Below are 11955 nucleotides of genomic sequence, written 5' to 3' on the forward strand. Positions count from 1 at the left end.
GACGTATACCATAATTTATAGCAAGTGTCTCAAACACTATCGCAATGTCCACATCACATTGTTGTTATACTTTCATAGTGACTAACCAGTGTTAAACATGCAACATTTATGTTTATGGCAGTGACTCTAAAGTTAGATATTTCCTCGAGAATAAAGTCCAAAATATTAGCAATGATTTCATCACATGCGTTGTATTGAAGGATACACCTAGGTTCACCAAGGACCACCTTGTCCATGATTATTCTCAAAAAAATCATTTTATCCATATAAATCGCTTACTATTAGAAGTAAATTGAATAATTGCATGAACATTTTCATGTAACACATGACTAACATGCCCAAATGCAGAATCATGTTAGGTGGGAGTGTTTATTTTAAGATTATTCATGGTACCCGTCGTTGTATCCATCTACGGCATTTGTGGCCACTATAACTCCACCTTCGGAAAACGTGCCATGGCTATTCTCTTAATAGCTAAGTATGTTCATATGTATTTCATCTGTCACCAACTTCACTTAGTTCTCAAACTAAGTACATAATGGATGAATATTTATTCACCTTGAATATTTCCCTTGATAGAAATATACCGCCATGAGCACATCACGTATGATCACCCATTCGTTTTTCAAGGCGTCAAGTCTATCGCTGCTCACAATTCTCATATGATGGTATTACCATTCTCCATGGTGAAGAAAAGTGGAATTTCTTAAAAACATCAAATTCATCCAACGGGTTCCATTCCATTATTTGAGATTCTACATAGTACTTAGCATTTTGGGCAACTTAGTGGTCACAGAAAAGAACCATGGGGAATTCAAAGTAAAGTGGAGGCTAAAAGACAATCAAAGACACTAGTACCTCTTAATAGGGATATATCGTTTTCAAACGATCACCAAGACAACTCTCAAGTTTGTCAAATGTGTGGTTATATAAATATTATACCTATGATTACCAAACCCTGAAACATATAGCCAAGCCACACCACAAATTTATTAAAAGAGAAATTAAGTTCATAGGATATTTAAAAATTTGCAGACATACAACCAGAGAATATTTTGGTAAGTGATTGTTCTCAAATCTTCAGCACAAGGTGAACCAAAAACATAATACATCAAAAGAAAGATGAATTCCTTTGCATGGATGCTATGTTTGCATAATAAAAAAATTGTAATATTGCAGAACTCATGTATTCTCCTAATTATTCCCCAAATATCAATAGCCTACTCATGCTACTACACATACTGTGATGTCCAATATCATGTTGCTTGGACATTATATTTGATATATTTTGAATGTATGAATCAATTTTTACTCTGTTTTGTTGCGTACGCAATAATTTTCTAAATCTTACAGCATATTTGGCTTTAAGCCTTACAATCCCGATTTGGGGTTGATTAGAAAAAGTGTTGGCGATTTTGTTGGTCGCAATTTAACAAGTTATAAATTGCCCATATCATGAGATTATATGTGCACCGCATTTGCCACAGGGGAAATCTGTTTTAAGGAACTCTCACCTTAAAATTCTAGCTGAGTCACTCAATCTTCCTTGAATACATTCAAAAGATATATGTGGATTAGTTAACCATTACGTGGGATTATTTAGATACTTCATGGTACTCATAGGAATATTTATAAAATGATTTCAAGTGTGTCCCTTATCACAAGAAACCATGCATGATCTTGCTAAACAAATTGCCCAACTTATGAAAGTAAGAGCTAACTATCCTGAAAACATGATCTATAAACCCATTCGAATGAACAATGTTGTGGAACTCACTCGATGAGAATTTTTTTGCATTCAATACTTTATGTACATACTCAGAATGGTTTAGCTAAATTTCTTATCAAAGATAGTCAAATGAATTACATGACCACTTATAAAGAATTGTAAATTTGCCCGTCTCTTGCTGGACACATACGGCCTTACACACCGTAAGTATGATCTAAATCATACCAACTGCATATCATACTACTTTCCCCTTGTAGTAACTATGTGGAAATCAACAAAGCATTTCTATCTGCAAAATTCGGTTACATACCGATATCACTACTCCAACATACGTTAACGGGCCCTCATAGAAATTAGGGATCTATGTGAGGAATAACAATTTATCCACCAATCAAAATTATTCGTAGCCCGTATACTAATTGCATGAGTAATAAGGATATTTTTGGCATTAGGGGGAGATACGTACCACAAAGAATCCCGATAAATAAATTATAATGTTATTGACATTTAATCCTTATATCCACGTACTCAAAGAATTTTAACTAGAAGTTTAGAGAATCATACATTTGCAACACATTGCAAATTTGCCACATACATTTACTGATGATAAGGTGTCACTAAATTCTACATTCCTGCAGTAAAGTGTCAGAAAGAGTGGATGTGCCTGATAAACCACTTTTCTCCCCAAACAAGAGCAAGAGGGGAGAAATGTGACCATGCAAGATATAATCTAGCATATGCTTCCTTGGAAACAGAGGAAATCAAATTCTCAACGAGTAAATGTAATTCAACATTAAGTTGAAAGACACCTCACCGGATGCTCATCATCCAAATCCCGACATAAATGTGCACAAATGATTTGGTGCCGGGACATCGAAACACCTTTACTCCATTGTTGTAGGAAATCACAAGGAGTTAAAGGGAATAAGTACATTTTCACAAATTTCATCGATTCCACCAGAATCATGTAAAATAAAAACTACATTTATCGACATATATTTCTTCACAAATTTGTTAAAACCGTTTAGGTCATGAACTAAAATTCATGGTAGAGTGCCTCTTGCACTCATATTGATTCACATAGAAGGAAGCAAGTAATGAAGAATAACACTCGTTGTACAAACGAGTGGTATTTACCACAATAATGCCTACTCCTCGTAAGTATCTTTCATATGGAATACTATAAACTTCTCATTCATATACAAAGTCAATGAGGTGGTGAGAAGCCAGGTTTATAGAAAAAGGGTTCACGTAGAGACCCCATATCAATTACGACGTAACATACCTCTTGGTATGAGTGGAATTATGTTCGATACTAAATATCATTGGTAATAAAAATAAAAATACCATCCTTGCGGTTGATGGATGAAGTGACTACATACTCATATGAGTCACTCATTTCAGAAATCTATATTGAAGTCCCAGAAGGACTTACAGTTTCGAATCCAAAAGAAAATTGCAACATATATTGTGTAAACCTTCATAAGTCAATCTATGGCTTGAAATAGTCGTGAACCATATGATACTACCAACTAGACGAGTTTCCTTCTTCAAAGGAGTACTCAAATGATGATGATGTATATGTGTTAATAAAGAAATCCCAAATATTGATTTCCTTACATCACGTTAGCGTATATCAATGATTTCGTCATCAACATCTCTACAAGACATAAACATACACAAAATTATCTAAAGACGGAAAATATTGGATTCAACCAAATTTAGCTTAAGTTTACAACTTGCGCATTCTATCAAGAATACATATCAGTCTACATATATCCAAAATATATACGGTAAGTTCAATGTGGATATATCATAACAACAAAAGACATGTATGGTCATACTACCTTTGATAAGGTACAAATCCACTAATACCTAGGGGTGATAATGAAGTGATACTAGGACTTGAAGTTTTATATCTCACTAATATCAAAGCACTCATATAATTGCAAACTACATCAGGCCTAACTCTATATTTTCTATCTTTATTCAGAGTCAACCCCCAAAAAAAGGTATATGGTTGATAAGGAATATCATCTTATATCAGAAGCTTACAATAAATCTTGGATATTTCCATCAGGAAAATACAAAATATGACATGATACGATGTAATGATATTGCCTTTTTATTTGATCACAACGATGCCATATCAATGACTAAATTTGTTGGAATAGCCTTCATATGGAAGTCATCTAAATGGACTTTAATGGTGTTATTCACTTGTCAGTTTGACATAATTGCTTTATCTAAAAACATTGCAAAAAGATGCATAGCTTAGCAGAATGATTAACCACACTCAAAATCATGTGGTTGAGAGTCATGAGAATCACATAACTTGATTTACCATGATGTTTCCACTTGTGTTACTCAATACCTACAGGTTATATGAAGAGTAATATCAAATAGCACATTGCTCTAAAATTACTTATCCTCGCGGATTATAGAAAAGTCAGGAAATAATTTGCAAACAAAATATTGTGAAAATTCAACAGATTATTCACAATGTCATGTTCATGTCAATGGAATTGGTATGAGACATCCTCCATATTTGCAAAGTTTAGGGGAAGTAATCTCCCAAACTGGAACCTGTAACAATCATCAAATTGCATATATTATACTATTTTCCCCTTGATGAGTTTTTCCCTAATGGTTTCTCATAAAAGAATTTTAGCGAGACAATATAGATACAAGTATTCGCATATGTCATATCAGTTTCTCCTTATATTTTTGCCATTAGGTCTTGCTTTGCATAGTCGTTTGAGACAATTTAAGTAAGTATATGTGGAACTTTGGCACATTACTCGACCTCTGGTGTAGTATGTTGTAGCAGATTAAAACACAAGACCTTCACTTACTAGTAAACGTGTACGTGGAACGCATGTTTCTACCTACACAACACATGAGTTTTGATTTCGAATTTCTATTCTATTTTTGTATTGAAAAAAAGAAAATATGTAGTCCTTGATGATTCCTTCCTAGGTAAGGATAAGGAGGAAAAAATATCAATCAATTAACATTTGTAAAACATAAAAAACAAAACCACTTCTCAAAAAACATGAATAAAAATTGGATTTTTACTCCTAATGGTAAGATCACGCTATTAGCATACATGTGCCAAGATTGAATTTATACATGGACATAAAGCTTTTTACATGTTTTAGATACCTTGTAGACATTTTATGGCACTCAACAAGTAGTTCAGTTTGTTGTCTCAATATTTGCCTATTTAGGGATGTCATGTAAAGTTCGAGCAGGCAAAGAACAAATCACAATCGAACAACATATGTCACACATCAAGGACAATGCTATTTAGTCTAGCGTATAACAAGCATGGAAGCATATATATCATGAATACTCCAAAATGTCTTTATGAACTTGATAGAACTTATGATACACATTAGCATTGTCCATGTGTGCATGGCAGAGATACAAACTTGGAACTAAGAGAGAGAGAGAGAGAATAGTTGTATTTTGCAGAGATACAAATTCGTACCCTCTTGGGTTTGGGATGTGATGACCCATAAGTATAGGGGATCAATCGTAGTCCTTTCGATAAGTAAGAGTGTCGAACCCAACGAGGAGCAGAAGGATCTGATAAGTGGTTTTCAACAAGGAAATATCTGCAAGCACTGAAATTATCGGTCACAAGTGATTGTATGGTGAGATGATTCGTAGCAAGCAACAAGAAACAAAAGTAGCAATGGTGCAGAAAAGTGGCCCAATCCCTTTAGTAGCAAGGGACAAGCCTGGACAAAGTCTTATGGAAGGAAATACGCTCCCGAGGACACACGGGAATTTCTGTCATGCTAGTTTCATCATGTTCATATGATTCACGTTCGTTACTTTGATAGTTTGATATGTGGGTGGACCGGTGCTTGGGTACTTCCCTTACTTGGACAAGCATCAGACTCATGATTAACCCCTCTCGCAAGCATCCGCAACTACGAAAGAAGAATTAAGACAAAGTCTAACCATAGCATTAAATTAGTGGATCCAAATCAGCCCCTTACGAAGCAACGCATAAACTAGGGTTTAAGCTTCTGTCACTCTAGCAACCCATCATCTACTTAATACTTCCTAATGCGTTCCTCTAGGCCCAAATAATGGTGAAGTGTTATGTAGTCGACGTTCACATAACACCACTAGAGTAAAAACAACATACAACATATCAAAATACCGAACAAATACCAAATTCACATGACTATTATTAGCATGACTTATACCATGTCCTCAGGAACAAAAGTAACTACTCATAAATCATAATCATAATCATGATCAGAGAGGTAATGAGTAGCATCAAGGATCTGAACATAAACTCTTCCACCAAGTAATCCTACTAGCATCAACTACAAAGAGTAATCAACACTACTAGCAACCTTACAAGTACCAATCGGAGTTGTGAGACGGAGATTGGTTAAAAGAGATCAAATAGGGTTTGCAGATGAGATGGTGCTGATGAACATGTTGATGGTGACGAGTCCCCTCCGATGAGAGGAGTGTTGGTGATGACTATGGCGAGGATTTCCCCCTCCGGGAGGGAAGTTTCCCCGACAGGATCATCCTGCCGGAGCTCTAGATTGGTTTTGCTCAAGTTCCGCCTCGTGGCGGCGGCGAAACCACGTAAAAGCTCCCGTCTGATTTTTTTCTAGACGAAAACCTCCATATAGCAAAAGAGGGGGCAAGTGGGCCAGCAGGGTGCCCACAAGCCCCCATGGCGCGGCCTGGGGGTGGCCGCGCCGTGCAGGCTTGTGGCCACCCCTGGCGCCCCTCTGGCGCTTATTCAGCCCAATATTTTTTTTATATCAGGAAAAAAATCCTCGTTGATTTTTACGGCGTTTGGAGTTGCGCAGAATAGGTATCTCAAACTTGCTCCACTTTCAGGCCAGAATTCTAGTTGCCAGCATTCTCCCTCTTCATGTAAACCTTGCAAAATAAGAGAGAAAAGGCATAACAATAGCACCGTGAAGTGAAATAACAGCCCAAGAAGCTATAAATATCAACATGAAAACATGATGCAAAATGGACGTATCAACTCCCCCAAGCTTAGACCTCGCTTGTCCTCAAGCGAAAACCTAGCTCAATAAATATGTCCACATGTTTAGGGAGAGAGGTGTCGACAAAACAAGATACGAACATGCATGCATCATGATCATGATCATAACAACAATACCAACATATAATCTCTCATGCTAAAGTGATAATTCCTTCACAAAGTAAAGCATGGATCAAGAACCTTACCGAGAAGTAACAACCGATAGCCTTTAGTCATTGAAGCAATTGCAATTTATCACAACATCAGAAAGAGTCAAATAAGAGCTTGTAAATCAAATCCACATACTCAATCATTCTTTCGTTCTTTACAATTGCTACAACTCACGTGGTACTCATGAGATCAAAGTTTCAGCTGGACACACAGAAAGATAGGGGCTTACAGTTTTGCCTCCCAACTGCTTCCCTCAAGGGTAATGTCAACAATAATAATTCATGAATACTTACCTCCAAGTTGACATATGAATATAGATCTTTCACAAGCATATGACGTTAGCCAAGATAAAGGCGAGATAAATAATTGGTGAAGATCACCATGACTCTTTCAAGGGCAAAAAGTAAAGGTACAAGATAGGCCCTTCGCAGAGGGAAGCAGAGTTTGTCATGCGCTTTTGAGGTTTGGATGTGTGTCCTCTTAGTGCGGAGGAACATCACTTTATATTGCCTCCTGTGATAAAGAACTTTATTATGCAGTGTGTCGCTTTTATGTCTTCCTCATCACAAGTTCGTACAAAGCTTATTTTCCACGCACTAATAGATCATACATATTAGAGAGCAATTTTTATTGCTTGCACCGATGACAACTTACTTGAGGGATCTTATTCAATCCATAGGTAGGTATGGTGGACACTCAAGGCAAAGGTGGGTTTAAGGTTTATGGATGCACAAGTAGTATCCCTACTTGGTGCGGGAGGTTTGGCTAATGTGAGGTGGAAGCAATCGTCACATGCTAAGGGATCTCTAATCATATAACATTGTTCAGAACCGAGCAAACACAATTCATTATGTTGTCTTACTTGTCCAACATCTACTTCTAGGCATGCAATAGTTTAGTGAGTGTTCACAATCATAGATGGTGTGAGAGATGATGTATTTATATGTGAACCTCTCCTTCTTTATCACTTCCTATTAATTGCAACAATGACTGTCGGGAGGATAACCCCCGGGTAGGCTCATCAAGCCTGCTCCTTCATTTCCGGCCCAATGGACATGAAGATATGGAGCTTCCCAAGGCCCAAGTCTTCTGACCGGCTAGGCATCGCCTGCCGGCTAGAAGATGAGGCGGCCACCTTTCTGGCCGGCCAGGCATCCCCTGTCGGCTAGAATGCAGGCGGCCTCCCCTTCAAAGCCGACCTGGTCCCGCCAGCCGGATTGGGGAGGAGGCGGCCACCCGCAAGCCGGCTAACCAAGCAGGCTAGCCGGCCGAGGATCACCAGTCACATCAGATCGTACGTCAGGAAAGGACCTCACGATTAAAGGTAGCTACGCTTCAGCAAAGGTACTGGATCAGGGCGCCCGATAGGTACGAGCATTGGCGGCCGCGCCGCTGACCTACCCCGGCTCTGATCCATCACCTAGCCTGATGTCGGACCGTCACACTCCCACTCCATTACTGCACTCGATGTGGGGAACAGTGAAGGCGGTCGTACTGCTTGCCCATGAAGAATCTGGCGGGGCGACGCTTGACGTACATCGTGTTCTCAGCGTCAACCTTACGTGGGAGCCCCATTGAACAGCCGGCGGGTCCCACAGGTAAACGAGACCATGCAGCCGGCGGGCCCCTCATCGACAAGACAGGACCCTTGTGGGCCCCTGGCCAGCCGGCAAAGCAGCCAGCCGGGTCCCACGCTTGTACCCTTTATCCATATTGTAGGCCGGCGGGTTCGTCTATAAAACCCCCCGGTCGCCCCCATGCACAGAGGCCGATCACTTACTAGTCATTCAACACTACACACTCACCAACGAACAGAGAGCGAGGTAGAGACGAGCCGGCTGCTCCCCTCTTCTTCCTCCCAACACAGCTCGAGGATCAACATTGTACTCCATTCCCATACATCAAACACACAAGCAGGATTAGGGGTATTATCTCTACGGAGAGCCCTGAACCTGGGTACATCGTGCGTCCCATGCGTGTACCAACCTCGTTCCCAGCGCCCACCTTTGTCCCTTCGGTTCTCACCGACTTTATCCTACCTATGGCATATGTTGTGAGTATTCACCGACATTTGGCGCCCACCATGGGGCCGATCGCGGCATCGGTTGGCTTCACGCGCTGGGCGGGGCCCCGCACCTACACCACCGGATGCATCTCGTCCGGATCGGTCTGCATGCCCGTGGAGCTCGCTTTCGACGAGGCGACGCCCATGATGATCGATGTCCCCGTACGCCATGCGGATTCGGATGAAGATTCTGATGACGAGGCGCTCCCTAGCGTCGTCGTCGCAGCTATGGAGAACCTCAGCGCTCTCTTCAGCGACCTTTGCCTTAACAACGGCCCATGCTACTTCGGCGAGGACTACGACGTTGAGGCACTCTGCGCCAGCTTCAGCAGGCTCTCTATCGCTGAGACGCCTGCCCACGACGTTTACCCCAGTAACGTCCTCATCTTCGACGGTCCTCCGCCGTCGGTGGGGTTCTTCACCCCATACCACGTCGCTGCCGTCTCCAACACCGTGGAGGTGATGGTTATCGGCGCCGGCACCAGCGCGGCTCCCGGCAAGGCCTCCGCAGGCGCTGGCGAGCCCGCTGCGGCCGCCGCCGACACTCTTCGGGACGCCATCGCCGGCCTAAAGACACCGCTCACCGCTTCCGCCGACCTTGCAGATGCTCGGGCCTCACTGGAGGAGGCTCGCAAGCGTATCTTGGAGGAGGGCATCGCCGTGGCCTCGGCAAAACGTCGGTTGGAGGCTACACATCGTGAGTATAACTCCGCATACGGTCTTACTCCGATTTCCGAGGCCCCCGGCCGGCTTGGATCGGTCCGCAGTCGTGGACGGTTCGTCGCCGAGGTTCTAAGCAGGGACCTGCCCACCTACGAGACTCCTGCGGCCAACATACGGGCGGCGCAGGCGGCCATGGAGGAGATGGCCAGCCTGGAAGGCGAGGAGCGCACCTTCCAGGAGAAGCACGTCAAGGATCTCCTTGACGCCGCTACCTAGCAGCACGCTCGGTTCGACCTCGGCTAGGCTCATTCAGAGTCCCCGGGGCCGAACTCGGGGGCTCGCCGCAACCCTAGCGGCCAGCACCACGCCGAAGGATCTTCCTCGCATCGCCCTTCCAGCTGGAGGGGCGAGGGAAGCCAAGGCCGGAGCTCGCAGCACCAGAGCGAGCACATTTCGGGCCTATGTCGCGGAGGCGACGAGGGCGACTCAGAGTACGGGGATCTTCCCCCGCGAAGAACTCATGCATCCGGCTCCCGAGGAGCCTCCCCTCTCGCCACCACGGCTGGCGCCCCCGCCTCCCAGGACGAGCGGGACGCCCGCCGGCGTATCATCGCCCTGGCCCATTCGGCCCTCCTAGAGGAAGACGGACCCGTCGGTCTGGCTTGCTTCGGCCCCCGGATCCAAGGGGAGTTGTTCCCTCGAGGCTTCACCTTGCCTCGGGATACGCCGAAATATAACGGCACGGCCAAGCTAGAAGACTGCCTGATCGACTACACCACGGCCGTAGGCATCGCCAGGGGCAACAAGCGCGTAGCGGTTCGCTACGTGCCACTCATGCTGGCCGGCTCGGCCCAGACGTGGCTTAACAGCCTCCCGGCCAGCAGCGTCAACTCCTGGGTGGACTTCGAGGAGGCGTTCGTCCGCAACTTCACCGGCACCTACAAGCGCCCTGGTCGGCCTCGCGAGCTGGCCATGTGCGTCCAGAAGGCCGACGAACCCCTCCGCGACTACGTCACTCAGTGGACTGAGCTTCGCAACTCCCGTGAGGGGGTGCATGAGGTACAAGCCATACAGTACTTCATCGACGGATGCCGAGACGGCACCCTCCTCAAGCACAAGCTCATGTGTGCCGAGCCCACCTCCTTGGCGGTGCTCATGTCGAAGGCGGACAAGTACGCCACGGCCGACTCCGCAATGCGCATCAAGGTGAGCACCTCGGACAAGGTTGTGCTTGTGCCGGCTACTCCCAAGCCGGCTGGGGACAACCGAGGCGGCCAGAACAACTACAAGCGCAAGGCAGATCAGATGGCCAACAACAAGCTAGTGGCCAACGTGGAGGGCGAGGCGTTGGCTTCCCAAGCCGGCCCTCCACGAAAGCGTCGCAATCAGGGCAACCCCAACTGGCTGCCCAAGCAGTCTCTCGAGCAGCTGCTCGACGCCCCCTGCAAGATACATTCGGGGGCGGCGCCGTCTACCCATACCCTTCGACAGTGCAGCGTCGCACGATGGCTGTCGCAAGGGGAGGCCCTGCCGGCTCCTCCGTGTGCGTAGGTGGCGCCTCGCGCACCGGCTCCGCATCACGCTCCGCTTCCGCCGCCGCCGCCTCGCGACGACGGCCCACACCCCGACGACTACCCACATCAAGACGGAGCGTTCGTCGTCTTCACCAGTGAAGGCGACGACAAGCACAACCTGCGCCAAAGGCGGCGCGAGGTAAACGCCACTGTCCCCCCGGTTCCCCAGTACATGCATTGGTCCGACAAACCAATTACATGGAGCCGGGTGGATCACCCTGCGGTGATGCCCAACCCGGGGTCATACGCACTCGTCCTCGACCCCACCTTTGCCTCCAAGAGGCTCACCTGCCGATTCTCCCGGGTGTTGGTCGATGGCGGCAGCAGCATCAACATCCTCTACCTCGACACTCTCCACAAGCTCGGGCTCAAGGAGACGGACGTCCTGCCAACTAGCACTGTCTTCCACGGCATCGTGCCTAGGCAGTCGTGCTCGCCCATTGGCAAAATCTAGCTAGACGTCCTCTTCGGCGACAAGGCCCACTTCCGCCGAGAGTCCATATGGTTTGAGGTGGTGGACCTCAGTAGCCCGTACCACGCGCTGCTGGGGAGACCGGCTCTGGCCAAATTCATGGCTATTCCGCATTACGCCTACCTGAAGATGAAAATGCCGGGTCCCAAGGGCATCATCACTGTTGTTGGCGACTACAAGAAGTCGCTCGAGTGCGCCCAAGATAGCAGCCGCCTCGCCTACACCTTGGTGATTGCTGAGGAGAAGCGG

This window comes from Hordeum vulgare, chromosome 7H (genome assembly GCF_904849725.1).
Source record: "Hordeum vulgare subsp. vulgare chromosome 7H, MorexV3_pseudomolecules_assembly, whole genome shotgun sequence".
Classification (NCBI taxonomy): domain Eukaryota; kingdom Viridiplantae; phylum Streptophyta; class Magnoliopsida; order Poales; family Poaceae; genus Hordeum; species Hordeum vulgare.